The sequence below is a fragment of the Rhea pennata genome, chromosome 20, assembly GCF_028389875.1.
Source record: "Rhea pennata isolate bPtePen1 chromosome 20, bPtePen1.pri, whole genome shotgun sequence".
Lineage (NCBI taxonomy): Eukaryota > Metazoa > Chordata > Aves > Rheiformes > Rheidae > Rhea > Rhea pennata.
In genome coordinates this window covers 6,954,725-6,974,287 of record NC_084682.1, presented here as the reverse complement: position 1 = coordinate 6,974,287, position 19,563 = coordinate 6,954,725, and positions in this window count along the sequence as shown.

Sequence of the window (19,563 nt, the reverse complement as noted above, 5' to 3'; positions counted from 1 at the left end):
CGCTCCTCTACCATGGAGCCAGTTCGTTCTTGGCAGAAGGAAGGCAGTGAGCAATTTAGTCTGTGGCTTGTTGCAGGGGACCCAGAAGCTGTCCTCTCCAAACTGGTGGGGACACAGTGGCAGTGCACACCGCGTGAGGGCCGCTCTGTTCACTGCAGGGCTCGAGCGAATGCTCTGGCTAGGTGAAATGTTTGACTTCCACTACACTTCAGCTAAGGAACTCTCATCTGACAACTCCTTCCTCAGAGATGCTTTAAAAGCAAATTGAAAACCTGCCTGTTTGCAGAGGATTAGCGCAGCGCGGCCCTGAGCTGCTGTGCAGTGGGAGCCGTGTTGGGGCGGGGGGGAGTGCTTTGCTTTGCACAGCTCTTAGTGATGTGCTTTACGTGAAAGGCAATTTGGAGGTGGCAGCCCCTTTGCAGAAGGGAGGGACAAGAGCAGGTTGTAGATGTCTCGCTGCTGATCCGGGCCGCACTACATCGCCAAGAGACCTAGGCAGATGCAGGGCGGGCTGGAATGAACTGTGTGTGCTCTTCGGCTGGCCGAAGAAGAGTGTGTGCTCCTGCTGAGGATGTGTTGCCTGCTTCTTCCGCTGCCAGCCTGCTTGGCAGAGCTCGCATGCAGCAAATCCATGTCTGCACTGATGCTGCTTGATTTTCTAGATAAAACAAAAGCCTGAGCCAAAAAACACCTGTGCAGGTGGCAAGCTCATGGTTTGGGGATGTTGAAAAAGAGATTCCTCCTGATGCCAAATGGAACAGCTCTATCAGCTTAGCTCTGCAGAGTACTTTTCACTGCTTGTTGGATGTGGAGAGACTCCTTGCTGTTTCCTTCCAGGCTCTTTTGCTACAGTTCATGTACAGATCCTTTTGGAAGCAATAATACACTAAGCCCTGATGCATTTTATAGCTTCAGCTTGTATTCCTGCCACTGTGCAACACTGGGGTTGCACAGTGCAGCTCATAGCCCTTTCACAGGATCACAAGGTCGTGAACTGAGGAGACACTGTAAAGACTTAGTGGCCTTGCTTTTGGCTGTGAAAGGCAGAGGCAGCACCGGCTCTGTCGAGGATCCCAGCAAACAGAGGCTGGGTGGCCCCAGAACACTCACTGTGAGGTGGGGAGCTTTCTCCACGTAGGGTGGGTGTATAGTGGCCAAGCAGGATAATTCAAAGCTTTGAGACTTCATAGCTTCAGATCTGTGAGCAGCGCTGGGCTTATTTTATTTTAGATGTTGCATACTTGACCGAGCTTATCTTGCCCTCTTGCTGTGCTCCTGCAGGTCCTACACCGGCAAGCCCCTCTCAGGATGGTGTGTCAGTGCCTCACCCTGCATAAATTAAATTTTCCAGTGACATTCTCCTGAGCTGAACAGTTCTCTATCCTGTCCCTTCAGCTTGACCCTTCCTGCTTTCCTGCAGTGTCTCCATTGCATTTAGTTGCTTTGTGGAGTAGGTAGCATCTCCTTCAACTCAGCGTGTCAGCCTGTAGTCCGGGGGCTCCCTCCTCTCCAGCCCAGGAGTTAAATACACTTGTGTTTTTCTCCAACCTTGAAAACTAGCAAGAAAGCTGCCTTGCTGCGGTGGTGATGTATCTGGCAGACGCAGTCGATGCTGGGGGGAGGTTTCCGAGCTGTTCTGAACCCCACGGAACACAGTGTGAGTATCCCCACTTCCTTATCCATAAAGCCTCCGCTGGCTGGTGGCTGTGGGCTTGTCAGCCAGTTGTGTTTTGTTTTACTCCAGTCTTTAATCTCACTTACTGTGAGTTTAAACTTTCTCCTGAGTAGCACGGAAATAAATGAGGTTCACACTCATGCGTGCATCTACACACACATGGGGGCACATCAGGTATTTCTGCAGGAGAAGCTAAAAATATAGGAAGTGGCAATGCTGAAATACTCTCCTGGGACGCTTTGGCCCAGTGCGTGTGTTCAAGGAGCTGCTTATTGGTGCCCTGAGGGCCGTTGCATTAGCACAGCTGGGCCTGTGCCGTGCCAGGAGACTGCTCCTGGCACTAGGTGCTGATGAATTAGCCTGGCTAATTCGTATTAAGTGCTGTACATGTGAAAGGACAACTCAGGCCTTCAAGGAGCTATGTTAACTCTCTCTGGGCCCGTGGGATTAGGCATATCCTGATGGCCGCAGCATTAGCATCCGTTAAGGCTAAGGTGGCCAGGGAGCAGAGCCCAGTACTCCCGCTGTAGCGGTGCTTGCACCGAGCCTGCGTCGTGTTTGGGTGCTGCAGCAGAGAGGATGAAGCTCGGTACTTCCCTGGGTGCCAGCAGGGGTGCTGCCGTCTAAGCACAAGCCGTTTTCAGTGAAGAGGGTTTATGAGCCTATTTCTTAGATAACAGCACTTGCCTTAACCTCTCCCCTGGCTCTTCTCCCTCTGTTATGTTGCTGTTAATTCTGGGGATATTTCTTCATGTCCTGACAGTCCAAATGCAGCCGCAAAGGTAATAAACAGCACATTAGCCGTGCTTTGTCAGAGTGAACGAGGCTTCGCTGATAAAGAGCGCAGGGGCCTGACGAGGAGTTGCTCTCCTGGGCAACATCTTCATTGCGTATGGCTGCAAGTTGTCTCCTCCCGCCCAAGCGCTGTGCTCACCTCCCTGATGCTGCGTGGGATAGCGTTGGCCCCGCTCCTCCAGCTCACCATGGTGGGGAAGAGCAGCCTGAGGCTGTGGCAGAGGCTCTGTCTGGGTCTGGGAGAGCAGGAGGAGGAGGAGGAGGAGGAAGGAGAAGAGGAGAAATTGGGTTTGGTCCGCAGCTAGTCCAAGGGAGCCCTGAGTTGCCATAGTGATAGCTAGGATGCCCAAACTGGGCAGGTGGTCCTGGGTGTGCTAAGAAAAGGTGATGCAAGTGGCTCCATCAGCAAAGTCATGGACTTGGTGGTAGTTTGCCACCAGCCCTTGGACAAAGATACTCATCAATGGCCATCTCTGCGATGGTCCCAAAGAGGAACCAGCCACGTCCCTTGCAGTTCGGTCCTGCAAGGGGGAAGAGCACTGGCAGGAGCCTTGATCCTGTGGGAATGTTGTGTAGCAAGTCTTGCAGTCCTCACCAAAGAAAGGCCTCTCTCTGCCTCGGTTTCCCTCCTCTAAAATGCAAGTAGCTCAGTTCTGCCGCCTCCCTGTACCCCAGACCCAAGCCATGCTCCGCCTGGGGAGCTCTGGGGGAGGAATGCAGGCATGTGGCATCCAGAGACGGGTGACTGGCTGCGATAAAGATTCAGGAGGTCACCTCCACCTTCTCCCATCTTGCTGCTGTTTCACCTGTTTGGCTTGGTCCCCGAGAGGGAACACAGCTCACCCACTCACCCTGACTCTGAAATGGGCACAAAAAAGCAAACGTCCAAGCAAAGGCCTCTCCCTGGGCAATGCATGGAGAGCAAAATCCTGAAGACCTCTCCTAGCCACACTCCTCCACACGTGCAGACGCACGCGCGGTGGTCCAGGCGGGAGGCTGCCTCGCTCCTCCGCGTGCCCTTGGAGGCCGAAGGCGGCGGGTGGGCAACGCGACAAGCTGCCACGCAGCGCTGTGCTGCTCTGCCCTCAAACCGAGACGAGCTCCGCAGCCCCCCGCCCGTTGCCTTCCCGAGCGCCGGCCCCAACGCCCCTCCGCTGCCGAGGCTAACGAAGCGTGCCCGGCGGGGACGGGAGAGGCGGCTGCTCTCGCCCCTTGCGTTCGTGAAATGCCCGCCCCGGAGGGCCTGGCGTAGCACGGCACGCAGTGCCCGCGGGCGGGTCGGTGGTGCCCGGCGTGGCGTCGCCCAGCAGCCGCGGAAGCCTGTCCTTTGGGGGCCTGTCCCAAAGCGGGGAGCGCGCAGGGCGGGGTGGATGCCGCGCGGCTTATCAGTTTTCAATCTCAGCACAGCGAGATACTCGTCAGCTGTCGAGAACAAACACGGGTAATATTTAGAGGGGGAAACGCTAATGGAATCCATTGCAGATCACCAATTTCTGTTCCCCTGGGCTCATTCTTTTCCTCCTCTCGTCTTTTTTTCTTTTTTAATTTTTCTTTTTTCTTTTTAAGCACACAACAGTCAATGAGAGAAGGAGGTTTGCAGTTAAATTGCTGGTTCTCTTCGTCTCTCCCCACCCTCTTTCCCTTCCAAAAGGTTTATGCATTTATTTGGATAAAAGGTTTTAAACAATAAAGAACTGTCTGCAGTAATTTGTGAAGATAATAGATTATCCTGGGAGGAGGCCTGAGCTGAAAAATCTCCTACTGCAGAATTCAGTCCTTGTCGTTTGGTTATTCTATTAGGAAAGAAAGAAAAAGAGGGAGGGCAAGAGAGTAGGAGAGAGAAAATAGAATTAGTGGGCTGAATTATTTGCCGGAATAAATCCTCCCATTTTTATTGAGCAGCATCTGAAGGCCTGGTCTTTCCATAAACATGTTGCTCACCCTCAGCTCAGGACCATGAAATCTATACTAAGGACTGTCTGGTAATTTTACCAAAGTCACCTCCATGGGAAAGAGCGTGATGGCTCCATCTCTAAGAAGCCGGTAGGGTTCGGTCCTGGATGAAAAATACTCTGCAGCTTTGTCCTGGGGGGGCCTGGAGATGAATATGCCTCACCTCCCAGAGACAGCCCATGTCTTGGGATCCAGACAAGATCAAGCTAAAATTTATCAGTACTTCAGATCTGGACCTGAATTTGCCATCTAAGAACTCAGCTTTACATTATAGGTCTATTCATAAATACTCATTCGTACACCATAAAGAGATATTGTAATAAATATGGACTAGTTAAAGAACTGATCAATAGCTGCAGGGATTACTGATTCTTTTCAACCACGGCTTACGACTGCATTCAACACCTTCTCCTGATGGTTTTAATAAACACATGCTGCTCCTGTCTGGGACACACATCTAAGACTGACTAATCACTTATAAACAACTTGTAAATGGATGGTTGATGAGAACTGCCTGAATAATTGCTTTTTCATTTTACTGCCTAACCTGAAAAAATGTAGAATGAGATTTTTTGGGGGAGAGTAGCCTGAAGTAGAAAGTTTGTCTGCTTTTTCCTCTTGCCATAAAGGATCATATGCACCTTCTCTACCAAAACCCATGAGGTGAAGTGAAAGAGCTTGCACAACTCAAAATAAAATGACTTCCTGTTTGGTTTGGTTTCATTTAGGTTCATTTTCCCCACTTTTAAAAGTACTTTTAAAATTAATTTGAGGCAAATGTGGTCTTAAACACAGTATTTCGAGTGAAAAAGGTTTTATTTTCATATTCTGGAAATAAAAGATCTCTTTGAAACCCAGTGTGAAACGCTTCTGGCACAGAGGAAGAAAGTCCTTTATATCATTTATTAAAGATGGCTGAAAGAATCTCAAACCACTGCATTTTTCAAACACTCCTGTCATTCCTCCTGCAACTCTGTCACTAGAAAGATGATGTGATTGTAACCTGCATATGAAGACTGACCTCCAAGAATACATACGTGTGGACAGTTTGACATTTCGATGGGCTTTCTGGATTTACCTGGTTTGTTACTCTCTCCTTCCACGAATGGTTCCACCTCAGGAACTCCAAAAGTGGCACGAACTGAATTCAAATAGGACCTGGATCAAATTTATTTAAACTACCTCAAACCCCTTTGAACATGCTTTATTCTTTTTTAACAGTTAATTTGTGTTTAGCTTATAAAACTTGTCCTTAGCTGAATGAAAGAAATTCAAGAAGCTTCAAACACACTAAAATGGACTAGTCTGCTCCAGGTTATAAGCCCATTTTCCTTTCAACGAGGATTTCTCCTGTAAATGAGACCTTCACTGTAATTGCTCTAGACTAGCTTTTTCTGATGCCTTTGCCTTTTTGGTTCTGAAAATTTGTCTCCAGCAAAACATGCAGGACAGACAAAATACAAAGAAAGGCCGCAGCATGTTCAGTGGCACAAGTCTCCAGCACTTTTACTGGCACTAGCTTTTCTTAGCATCTCCCAGTCCCACCTTACATCCGACCAGCTCTTTGCCTCTGTCAGGCACATTATGGGGAGGACCCTACGTGGGAAGATTTTACCCAAGCCAGTATCTTGTGTGATGACTTGTGAGACCTGTGGCCTCAATTACTCCACCATTAATCAGGTATTTGTGCCCCAGCTCATGGACTGTCGGTGGGAGGTGTTGTGCAAGCCTGGTGGACCAAGGAATGGAGTCAGGTGATTGCAAACACTGCCCGTTGTTGGGGTGATGGCAGAGGCTGATGGCAAACTGGAAGAGGACAGAAGACTGAGATAGTAGAGTAGAAAAATAAGTGCTCCCTTATTCCAGCTGATGAAGAAATTCTGCCTCACCAACACAGTGAATTTTGCACAGTCAGACCCTGCTCACCTTACATACTGGGAATGCGCTGGCACAGCTAATCCTTCCCTCTTTTCTCCCAGAGCAAGGCAGGCATGTTGTGTCTCTTGAAGTCACTCCAGCCCTTGCTCTGCATTGCCAAACGCATCCCACTCTGCAGTGGAGCACAAGGTATGAACCCATGCTCCGCATGCCCGGACACATCTGGGCACAGACACACCTGGGTGGGCACATCCTGCTCTCACTCTCACACCCTCCTGCAAGCCCAGCGTGCGGATGCACCCTGGACACAGCTGGCCTGGGCATTCTCATAGCATCTGCATCTATTGCCTGAAAATCATGACAACTCTGGGGTTAAGTATGGAAACACAGTAGCTGCTGGAGGTATTCCCCACTGCAAGGATAAGAAAAAGAGCAAATACTGGAGAGAGGATAATTCCTGTGGCAAACATGACTGGTAAACATCCTTAGGAGGGATGTGCTGGCAGAGTTTCCATGATCAACATGTGAACGATGCTTCTGTGTCTGGACTCATAGTGATGGCTGTGGTTACGCTTGTACGTGCACACTGGCACAGACGCCCAGAGGATGTGACGAGGGCAATCTGTAGTGTTCTAGGGGATCAAACCTCCTGGAGGCAGCTAAATAAATAAACCAGTGTAGCAACATCCACCACAGTTTAGTGAGCACAGCTGGTCTCTCAGAAGGAGTTCAGAGATAATTCCACCTCTGCATTGAAGACTTTCAATGACTGTTAATGAATTTAAATGATGGGGATTTTCTTTTCATGCTTCATTGCGTATGCTCTTCACATTAAGATGCTAATTAAGAATACATCAGCGCAAGCTGGGAAAAATGTGGACACTGAGCAAAGTGGAGCTGCGACAGTGTCTTTGGGGCTCCTCAGTGGGACCTTTTATTGGAGCTTGATAAATGATTTGCTTCAGCGGGTTCACCAGGCATATGTCCCAGAGTGAGTTAAGGTTCACTGTGGCTTTCGTGTCTTAATGTGCCATTTGGTTCCACCTGGATATCCAAGGACAGAAAGGGATGCTCAGCCAGCAGAGCTGTAGACACTAAAAGTAGACTTCTGCATGAAATGAATCATCTCCCTTGGACCCCTATACAACCAAGAGGAGAGGGCCTTTCTCAAGGCACAGCTGGCCATGGACACAGAAGACAAATCCCTCAAGAACTGATGGATACCAGCCCACCATCACTGGCTCAGGAAGTCCCTGAGCTGAAACTGTTGGAGTTTGTGAGATATTCTGGATAATAGCACACCATGCTCACCATGTTCCTCCATTTCTCCTAGGCAGTTAACTTTGGAGATGGTTGCTCTGGCCCTGTATGGCTGAAACTGTGTTTGTAGGCAATTCAAAGTAAAGCCTCAGCTTCTCTCACTGGCCTTGGCATGCTGAAGGTGGCATGCGCTTTCTTTCAGGAAGATGTTTCTTAGCAGGCATCAGGATTAGGTCTAATATTTCTCAGAATCAGTGTCTAGTTTGTAAGGAGGATACAGCACTGGCATTTCTTGATGTTCTGGATGGGAAATTTCCCCCTCTTGTGTACCAAAACCTGCTAGGACATCTCAGCAGCAAGGCTGTGATTGAGAAATTATTACTTTTAAAACCTGGACTGAGCTACATTCTTTGATTGCTTCTTAAAGTCAAGGGGAGGGGGAGAGAGAAGAAAAGGTTTTGTAAATCACAAAACCTATTAATCTAATCCTAGAACAAATTTGCAAATTCTAAAATGGATTTGCAGAACCAATGGAAAAGATGGATTTTGCAAATTCTGACAATTATTCCTTCCTAAAGAGCTTCTTGCTTTCCAGAGCAGCTTTGTGTCTGGGACACTTTAGGGAGAGAGATTGTTCCAGTAGACTGCCTATGGCCTCTCATTATGAGAGGGATTGCAAGTGCTAATTCTCACACTTACACTCTGTGCTCCATCCTGGGAAGCTCCATCGCTGGGCAAGCAGATGATTCTTTACACTTAACCACTCAAATGCTGCTCTGCTTTCTAAGTCTGCCATGGAAGAAATAATTCTAAATGATTTTTTTTTAAAACAGTGGCAATACTCTTAATGGCTCTAATTGACTTCCAGGCTTCACAGAACTGAATGCATAGCAAGACTGAAGTTGAATGAGGCAAAGAAGTGGTTTACCTGCAAATGTGTGAGGTTTAGAGCTTGACTTTGATGGCTGCTAAGAAAAGGCGCTGGAAAATTGTAGGAGATCTTTTACTGACCCAGTAAAGCTAGGTCCTAGGTTCACAGAGCATGGTAGGGCTGGGAGTCCCTGCTAGGAAGCACAGTCTCCAGCCCAGCTGTACACGGCTTATATTACCCACTGGCCAGGACAGAAGATGTTTAAGGTCTCCTGGATGATTTAGGACAATGAATAGGAAAGGGAATGATGATTCCCTAATGTGCAGGGAACAAACTAGGAAGTGGAGAAGCCAGGATTTGTCCAGCTGAGATCTTAGATTTGACCTGAGCAAAATGATCCGCTGATCCTTAGAGGTTTTCCAACAGAAAACAGCACCCTGCTAAGGTTGCATCCCGGTTTGGGGTATAATTACAATCATCTCACAATCATCTCATGTACATTCTTTAAAAAAAAAAAAAAAAAAAAAAAGAACAACAAGCTTGGATGTGTTCATTTAAAAGTAGTCTGTTAAAGGTTTTTCACAACGTGATCACCATTTTTGTGGCATCCATCCAGAAACTGGAACAGCAGAAGAAAGGCTGGCCAGAGGATTGAAAAGCATGTTTGCAGTGAGACTTTTGGCTTATTAAGCTGAGCAAAACAGAAGTTGAGTGGGAACAGGATTACTACTTCTATATATATATATATATAAAACAGTGAATAGCACTGTGGTGGGAGTAGGACACAGAAGCTTAAATATAAATTTGTCATAGGAGAAAATGGACATAAATACATTTCAGAGGGAAATTTTAAAAGAGTCTGCTATCAGAAGGAGGGAGGTGGCTGTCTCTGGCTGTAATGACCCACAGAAGTGATGCAGTGTCAGTTCTGGGCTCCCTGGCAGCAGCCAGTGCTGTACAGTGCCAGGGAGAGCGGATATGGGTGGAAGGAAACACACGTGGTACAGCAATATTGGCTTGTGCTGGGAAAGTTGTTTATCTCTGTGGTGATGGAAAATCAAGGACCTGCTTGATGGGAGAGAGACAGAGAGATTGTATGTGTGTGTTGGTGTGTATGACAAATCAAAAGGGACACGATAAATTAGGAAAGGGAAACATTTATTTTCTAGCTTTTGAATGCACGTCGCACCCAGTCGAGAGCAAAATTAATTCATTCATTAAATCCTCTTGCTGCGTTGGACAAAGCGGCAGCGTGAGCTCATGGGCGGCTGCTGGCCCCGGGCAGGGAGCTCCACGCGCGGGGCAGGGAGCAGCCTGGGGCGGTCCAGGCCCACCACGGGGTCGAAGCACCCCCAAGGCTCCCCGGGGCTGTGCTCCGGGCCACGGGGAAAATTTGCCTGGAATACAGGAAATGTTCTGCAGAGTTCATTTCCCCTTTACTACACGACTGCATGTGGTATCTTGGATTTACAGCTCTTGTGATGTCTGCAGCCAGTTCCACCTCTTCCCTTCCTGTTTTCAGTGCACTTGGAGAAGGTGCTGTGCTGCAGCAGCTGTGCTGCAGCTGTGCTGTGCTCCAAGCAACTGAGCCTGAGCGCTGAGCCCTGCCATCCTCGGCTCCAAAAGCACCGTGTCCCAGGACACCCCTTCGAGAGCCTGAGCTGCGCGTCGCGCATTGCCGTGGCCCAGCTCTCAGAGGTAGAAAATACCGTACCCAGCGCACTGTCCTCTGGGCTCCAGAGCACACCTTTATGAACCCAAAAAAACCCGTGATACTCAGCAGTCAGAGCCAGTTACCACTTGCCCTTCCTGCAGCCTACAACCCTTCGCCAGTACAGACAGGCCCCGTGTCCCTGTCCAAGGCCATGTCGCAGAGTGGAGCCAGCGTGATGTCCAGAGTGATCTCGGGGCTATCAAAGCTCAGTATGTAGGCACTGACAGCTTACTGGTTTTACAGCTTTTTGGAGATTAAGGATTGGGATTTACTGGTGCACAGATTGCCCTGGGGTGTGACGCATATTGTGTTTATTTGGAGGGTAATGAATTGCACAGACGCCTGAAAACCAGTATCTCAAATGTTATCCAAAGGCCAGCTACAAGCGCATCTGACTGGAGCTAATATCTCAGCTCTCAGCAGCTGGATGCGGGCCAGGCCGCGAGCCGAAACGTCCGGAGCGCCAGTGTCGGATGCGCTGTGCTGTCGGTAGACGGCAGGCGTTCGTGTGTAGCCTCCTGCGGCTTTCTGGACCACGCAGGGTGGTGGTGTCTCATCTGGGAGCGGTGGCACCGGGCCAGGGCAGTGGGCTGGACAGCGCTTGCCCGCTCTGCAGCAGCACACACGTGTCCGTGTGTTCACGGTTACACCTCCGTGGCTGGAGGCGTTGCTCGCGCGGCTCCCTCAGGGTCACGTCTGCAAGTGGCCGCTGGGTTTTAGCTGCGCTCGTGGATTCCTCCCGCCTGGGAACAGCCGTGAATGATGTGTTGTGTCATCGCTAACTGGCAAGGAGCTCCTGCCTCATCCTGGCAGATAAAGACCTGGCTTAAGCTATTCACGACTTCGTCACCCCTTGGCCAGACTACAGCAGTGCGGTCTCCCTGGGCACGGTGCCTTCAGGCAGCGTGGCGGCGCTGAGCCCATCCAGCTCCTGCCCTTCAGGTGTCCAAACCAGCGCAGGCCACGTCCGCGCCTGGAGCTCCCGGCGCCCCGTGTCCCCAAGAGGAGACTGTCCCTGCGCTGTGATGAGTCAGCCCAAGTAAAGAAAAGTACTCCACAGCTGCTCAGAGCAGCACAGAGACTCCGATCACGTCTCTGTGGGGATTTCAAGCTGACCTTGAGTTTTCCCATAACTACAGTCTGAGACCGCATACAGGGCCTGATGCACAAGGTCTTTCTGCCTCCGCTCCATAGGTCTTGTAGGGATAGCGCCAAGCTAGAGACACTGCAGACAGCCCTCCCTCCGCCTTTGCCCCCCGGGGGTCTCCAGGACCTTCCTCACCTCCTGCCTTGCATCACTTTGATACCAGCAACTCATTGGCACCCAACAGGTAGGTGCACAGCTGGGAGTGATGGGCAAGGGCCTGCAGCTCCTTCTCCCCACATCTCCAACACCACTCACTTATTCAGTGCATCTTCTTTCTTAGCTTCACAAGCTGTTTCACCACTGAAACAGTGAGTCATTCGCTGTGGCTGGGGTGGTGGCACTGAAAAGATCCTCAGCCTCTCTGGGAAGCAGCCATTGCTCACTTGCTATTTTGTCCTCGCTTTTGTCCCTGCTTGCTGCCTCTGAATGCACACTAGGAGAGAGCGAAAGTGGCCAGTCTGAGATGAGACCGGGCTGTGATTCTTCTGCTCTTTCTTCAGCACTACAATGTACAAGGGAAAACCAATTTGTGCAGAAGAAATAGGAGCAAAGAGTTGTGGCACATTTGCACAGAACAAAACAAACTGAAGAAATAAGGCTATTGAGAAAGTGTTGAGCTGAGAAGAGCAGGAGGACAGGGCAGAGCTATTTATTAATGCACAGAGCTGGAGACTGCAAAAGGTGGACAGGGCCAGCTGAAAGAGTAGTTCAGGATCTTCATGTTTTAATCCCTCAGACACAAGGTGCTTACTGAGCCAGGCTGGAGAAGTGTGCATGGGATGTGATGATGGCTGGGTAGTAGAGGAGTTTCGTACTCACCGCTGGGGTATGGTCCATGAGCTAAGGCACAGGTGAATGTGGGAGATGTATCTTTTTTCTACACTTAAGTAATTCACCCCTCTGCCAAGGGACAGGTAGAGTCGGGTTCTGCTGCTGAGACACCAGCAGTCATCACGTCTGGGGGGAAGAGAAGTAGATCAACACCTCCTTTGCTTCTCAATTTGGTCCATCTGGCAGTGAGACACCCCACATGCATAGGTCCGTACGGAAGTGGAAGGAGGCCTCGTTGCAGAGGCTGACACCCAGGTTTGCCTTACTGAGTAGACATTGATCTGCTGTCCGTGCCCATAATAATGATAATAGAATTGGTGATAATCAGCCAGTTTGTTTCCAGAGCTGGATGTGCGTGCGTGCGAGTGTATGCCAACAAGGCTCATTTGGGCTGAGAAATTACAGATGAAAACGATGCATTAATTCATCTAGTGCATTCACTTGCACTCCCTGGACACTGCTGAATCCTTTCCCAGATCACGGTGTGTGGAGGCTTCCCCCAGTCCCAGTTAGCCTAGGAGAGGGGAGGAAACAAAGGTATAAAGGTAGGATCTAGATATGAACATCCAGACTTTGCCCACCATCCCTATCTGTAGCCCAGTTTTGATACCTTATCTTCAACCGGTGTTCCCTTATCTTGTTTTAATCAGCCACAAACCCTTTCTGAAGGAATACAAACAAATAAAATCTGTGGGCCAGCCCATGTGCTGTGGCCACAGTGATTTTCATTTATTCCTTCCGTTTCTTCTTCTCCACCCACCATTTGATTTATATGCTTGCGGAGGAAGCTTGCCTTCTTTCTCTGATCCCATAGGGATGATGGCCAGGACGCTATGAAATGCTGAGATAGTCTTCCTTAGGTATGTCACGGCCCTTCACAGTCTGCGTATGCTCACTTAGTCCCTGACCTGAAGAGCTGCCACTCTCCTACCCGGTGCTCAGTGCGATTGGCTCCTGTAAGCAGCAGCAGCTTCTAAATGCAATGCAATTGATACAAACAAACAATTAAAAATGCATTTCTGTTTCAGCAGTCTCTGGGTGCTCACCCTAGCTCAAACAAGAGCTTTCAGTGTGAAGGGCAGTAAGAAAATGTCTGTGTTTCTCAGCAATGAAATGCTGCTCCTGAGCCCTTTTTTATTGCATTCCATGTCCGTCTTATCTGTTGCCGTTCCTCAGGTCAGAGGCTGTATCTTCTCTAGTTCAGCACTGCAGGGTGCCAAATGCAGACAATTTTGTTGTTATTTTTCCTTGCTGTTTGTTTGCTTGCTTTACTTTGGGGCTAAAATGATGTGCAGAGCAGATTGAAAAGCCCCATTGATGCTCTAAAATAGCTCCCTGTGTAGACAGCGTTCGTCTGCGATGCGAATGGCATTTCCTCACTTAGTTTAATCCACTTTCAGTTCTGATCTGCTTCACTGCCTAGAGTCAAAATGTTTGTGAGCAGAGCTATCGTAGGATAGTTCATCCGGGCAGCTTCCCTGTGCAGCTCCTTCCCAAAATCCCAGTGCTTCCCCCTGCAGTAGTCACAATCTGCAGAGGTCAGAGCTCACCATCCGGAGCTGACAAGGGGATTTGGGAAGCAGCAACCAAAACCTCTCGAAGGAAATTAAACCCTACCTCTCTCCTCCTCCCACTCTCCAGCATTTCTATGGCAATTTAGGGCATTTATCTAGCACATATGAGCTTGTAGAAGAAAAATACGTAGCTGTTTGCGGAGGTGGACGCAGGTGAGGCGGCTGCGCAGGGTCTCCCCGGCCATGTGGTACAAGGCAGGCATCGCGGTACTAATAGGGGGCCCCAACCCTCCACGCTGCCCCTGCTTTTCCCCTCACCACTCCAACATCTGCATCCAGTTTGCCACACTGTACAAACCACGCCATGCAGGGGGCCACGCTTGGGGTCTGCGTGCCAGCCGCAAATGCATGGCACCGTGGGGGCTCCAACCCTCCCCTCTGCAGGTGAGTCCCCGAAGGCCTTCAGATCTCAGCGAAAGGCCAGGGCCCAGCAATGGGGAGAGCATGGACGTGGCCTCTGCACGGGCAAAGGAACAAGTCCCCTCCTGCAAGATGCACAGAGCCACTGGGTGTCAGTAGCATCCCGCTTCCCAGGGCTCAGGTCCTGCCAGGGGGTGCGAGTGGGGGGTGCCTGGTGGAGGCAGGAGGAAGAGCTTCCCTCCGTGGAGGGCAGAGATATTGGGCCAGAAATGTCACCAGATCAAGAAGAACGGAAAGAACAGAAGAACCGCAAAACAGCCACAAAATCCATAATCCCAGCACTCACTCGAGTGGTAGGAGATGCAGCTGCAAGGCCGCTTTAATTTGGAGTCAGACTCTGATCAGCTGTCTTCCATGCAATGTGTGAAGACCTGGCTAAAGAGCTTTTTTCATGTTGAAGAAAAAGTCTTCTTGTTTCCTCCTGCTGGAGATGTTCTGGCTGATGTTGGTAGTTGACTTGTCCTTAGGTTGAAATGAGTCAGGTCCTGCCCTTCACCAGCAGCATGAGATGCTTGCTCCCACTTTCCCTGTCGCCACATGTAGCCCCATGAACCTCACATCTTAGCTGCATCCAGCAGGTGTTCTGGGGTGGAGAACTCTCTTTTCTGTCCACACAAAACCCTTCAAAAACTGCTCAGTTCTCAAAACAGAGAGGAAGAGCATCAGAGGTCTCAGAAACGTTCCTGACCTGGGGCTTGGGTCTGTTCCTGGCCAGCTGGCTGGGGCACATTTCTGCAAACCTCTGGGTTTACCAGCTCGCCCGGTCATGGATGGCGGGATTTCCCCCAGATCGTCCACTCTGGGAGATGTGTTTTCTTCGTCTGCCCCCGATATGCTGCAGCTTGCCCAACCTCCCGCAGGGGAAGCGGAGCCCCCACCTCTCCCTCCTGTTGGCAGCTTCCTGGTTTTCCTGGACCTCCCAGGCGCCTCGGGGTGAAAATGTCCGTTTCTGTTGCTTCCAAGTGATTTTTTTGTAATGCGGTTTCCAGGAGCGTTATTTCTTGGCTGCCGATAGCAGCCCGGGCGCTCAGCTTGGGGAGTTAATGGTGTAATCGGAGCCGTGGTGCGAGGCCATGGGGGAGACAAGCTCCATCAATCCTTTTCCGTATACACAAGCCCTTGATTAAAGGTTACGGGGTTAACTCGCTCCCGTTCGCCGTGCCGAGACGGGGAGAGAGGAAGGCGGGAGGCAGGGACTGGCTAAAAGCCCTGTTTTGAGAGGACTGCCGAGCTGCCGCCGCTCGGGCCTGACAGGCCGCTGTTACCCGCCGTCCTGCTGGCCTTCCACCACCCTCTTCACCCGAGCGGAGCCGTTCGCGCCTCTCCCGGCGGCGAGGAAACGTGCTTAGCGATGGCAGTGAGCGGGGAGGGGTGGAGGAGGCGGCATCCCGCCGCGCTGCCCCGCGCGGAGCACCTCCTCTCCCCGCGCACGGCCGCGCTGGGTCCCGCCGGCTCTTCTCTCGCAGCCCGCAGGCCCCGCGAGCCCTTCCGCGCGGCGGTGTCCAGCTCTGCGCGAGCACGGGCCCTCCTGAGGCCCCAGGTGCCACCCACCCTTGCCCCATGCTGTATCGCCTTTAAAGGTGGGGTCTCGGCAGTGTCACCGGTGCTTGGGCCTCTCTGCGTGCACCTTTCTCCTGCCCTGGGTGACCTGTTGGACACCAGTAGTCACAGCAGATGTGAATCAGAGTTAGCATTATATCTGACATCCGCTGGACAAACGAGGCTTTCCCTGCACGGATCAGGACTGATTTGCTTCCACTTAGTCATGATTGATAGCTGTCTTGTGCAGTTATCAGCAAGGAGATCTGTCATCCCCTGCCCAAGGGCCACAGGTTTGGCAGCTGGAGGATCTGATTTAAGACGGATGTGTCCATCCGCAGCTCAGCCCGACAGGTTGCAGCGCTGGGGCGCAGGGTCACCGAGCCCCCGGCTCACTGGTGACAGCCAAGGCCATGTTCACACCTTCCCTCCATCCCAGTCTCATTTGGAGATGAGCGGTGTTTTTCTGATGCTCTTTCTCCAGGCTAATCAGTGAAGAGTTGCTTTTAACCTGGCAAATGAGGCACGTGGCGTGCTGAGAGCACGCGGCCCCGTGTGCATCTCTGTGTGGCTTTTTCTCTGTTGGGTTAGAGGAGAGAGTGGGAGAGGAAGAATCAGAAACCAAGAGCAGTGCAGAGTCCCAGGATAAAGAAGACGTTTGGTGCTGTCTCTTCACAGACTTCGGCTTTCCTCAAGATGATGGACTTCTTGTATATTTTCAGAGTTGGCTCTTTTGGGGCAGCAGCAAAGTTGCGTAAGCTTTGCCAGGACTTAAATACTTGCTAGCTATGGGCAAAGGTTCGTTAATCCTTTGGCCTGGAGGAAATGTGATGTAGCATGTGCAGAGGCCCCGCAATATCAGTTCACATACCATGCTTGGAAATGGTACTTTGTTCAGAGAGATACAGCGTTATGGTTTGAGGCTGCCTCGTCCCACGCTGACCCAGTGGAGCGCACTGTTAGGAGCAAGCTGCCGCTGAAAGAAAAGCTCCCTGCCTTGCTCATCTCCTCATTTTTGTGTTCGTGCTTTCCTTTTCCTTCTTTATTTTCTTTATTTTAGCAGCTTTAACAACTAGAATTGTTAACTCCTGGGGTTTTTTCTTCCTTCCGGCCCAGAATATTTCAAACGTTACTGTTTTTCTAGAAATAGCTATTTATTTTCCTCTGCTGTTACTTTCTCCTTTCATCTTTCTTCTGTTCAAGTTGGTAGTTCCCCTTCTTGTGAATCTGCTTTCCCTTGAGACCTCCCTGATTTTTTTTCCCTTTCTGCATACTGGCTTCTGTCAGCTCAATAGTTTTTCAGTCTTTTTCTCCTCATTTTCAGCCCTTTACATTTATTTTTCATTACGTCGTCTCTCTTAAACCTCACTGGCATCCCCACTAAGCCTTGTGCAAAGCGGTCCTCCAGCCTGGAGAAGAGCAGGGAGCGTCTGATGGAGGGCTAGCCCGGAGCAACACCTTTTCTTCTGCCTTCCTAGTTTCTACTGCTCTCTGGTAAAAGAGGAATCCCAAGATCTGTGATGGCCTGTGCGTGAGCCCCAGAGGCTCATATGTTCTCCACTGAGCGTATACACAGTAAAGTCTGTATTTATGTGGTGCTCAGGCTGGAAGTACGTGTTGCAAAATACAAGCACCCAGGGTATCTGTGTGTCACCGCATCCCAGCCTGTCCCTGTGAGCATGTTGTAGATGATTTCTCCTGATATATTTAGCAACATGTTGTGAGAGTTTGTGGAATCCTGTATGCTTTGAGAGATGTTCTTGAACTCCTGTTTTCAGCTCGTTCTCTGTATGAATGGAGCCTGATTTTGAAGGTAACTCTGATGCCATCCTCCGTGGGCTTTTTGGATGTGAGTCTGGTGTATCCAACGATGAAGGCTGTGCCAGGGGACTGGAGGTCTTCTGGTGCCTGTGCTGGAACACCCGAGTCAGTGCCACAAGCGATCTCTCCCCAGTGCATGGGAACACGCTTGCAGCCCCGCTCCCACCCGCCCTGCCTGGCCCAGGCTGGCATTTTAAATAGGTCACCTTATCTGAGCCCCTCTCTCTCCTGTCCCTCTCCTCACAGCCTCAGGGCTTGCTTTCTCCATCCTTGCCTTGGTGGCTCCTTCCTTGTCTCAGAGCCCACCATGCTTCAGTGGTTTGGGCACCGTGCTGAAATGCCTGGGCAAGGTGCCATCCTGGCACAGGTAAGGAATCGGGTACAGCGGGGGATCTGCATGCTCTAAGCCCCACGAGAGCGGCTCAGGAGTCTCCTAAAGGCAGATGTGATGGAAGGATAGAGTCACTCCTCCGTCCATGATGGCCTTCTAGAAGGATTTGAGCACTCTCTTCCTGGACCTCAAGGCTCTGGGTGTTGGAGTCACTCCTTTGAGCTGTTTTAAGTGTTTTCTTTTCCTTTTCTTTTCCCTCCTCTGATTTTTATTTGTGAACCTTGTTTCGGCGATTAACCTCGGGGCCAGTGCGTCTCCTAAGAAAGATGCACTCACTTCATTAAGAGATAATGGAAGCTGTCAGAGATTTGAAGGATTGCACTCATGATGGAAGCAGGAGGAGGAAGAAATATATTTGCAGCAAAGTTACATTTTCATGTAAATTGTTTAAAGATTTAAATGGTTTCTATTAGAAAGGGTCACTGGGGCTCTGCAGAGGGCTAAATTAGTCCTTCTGTGCAGAAGCATAATATTGTCTATAAATGAAAAGGAATAAAGAAAGCTGTTAATTTTTTTTCACTTCCTCATTTCATCTTACCCTCCCTCTCTCTGCCTCTCTCCCTTCCTTTCTTTGGTCTTTCTTCTGTTCTATTCTTATTTACAGATTATACTTTGCAAGTTTGATTTGTCCTGGCCCTGTCCAACACTGATTTCTGACCAGCCAGTCCTTGACTGCTGCTGATGAACTGATGTGGTTGTCCCCATAAGCCTCCTTTGCAGATGCAAATCTGCTGCTTTGAGTTTCAAGGCACACGGTGCCCCCAGGAGGAGGGAGGGACCTGGGTGATCAGTTAATTTGTTAATGACTATCCCAAGTGGACTGTTGGCTTGGCTGCTAACATGTTGGGTGGAGTGACTGCTCCATTGCTCTGCTCTGGGCTGGTTGATAATTCATCTACAAACAGATCTTCATATAAGTAATCACAAGACGATGATTTGATCTGGTATTCACAGATGAACATGTTTTTGCACACACCATCGCCTGCCTAAATGTGATGGCACCTCTGGGGAATAGGTCTTTCCTCCCAATACAGATCTCAGACCTGTTCAGGAGCCAGCCTGCCACAAGTGGATGCTATTGAATGGGGCAAAGTGAATTGCTTTTCCCTGAGACACTTGCTTGGTGGACAGTCATGAGCAAAGGCATGCTAATAAAACACCTTTTGCTATTCACACTCAGATGTCTGTCTGCGCACGTTCACAGATGAGGCCATCTTTGCAGGGGCATTTGGAAGTGAAAATACAGTCACATACATATATACAAGCCAACAGAGATTTGCACAAGTGCCCGTTTGCTATGTTTATTCTTGAAACTTTGTGGCTTTCTGCAAAGTTCTGTGACCACAGAGGCCTTCTCTGTTCATGGCCATGTGTCTGCAGTGATGCAGTGATGAAATGGTTAAGATGCACTGCAAAGAGCAGTCCTGCACTGCGCACCAATTCTGTCATACTCCTGTCAGTGACAAAGACTAGAGGAGTAAAATAGTTTCAGAGCAATCAGTGCTTTTCATTTACAAGGGGCTGGACAAACATTCCCCCTTGGAGAGTAGGAGCTCAGCGCAAGGTGCAGAAACCAAGGCAGAGGCAGGTCTCTGCCTGTGATGCTACATCAGCCCCTGTTAGGTTCTTCTGATCTCCGTGGTGTGATGTAACATCTCCTGAACACCAAAGCATGTTACATTCAGGCAAAATTC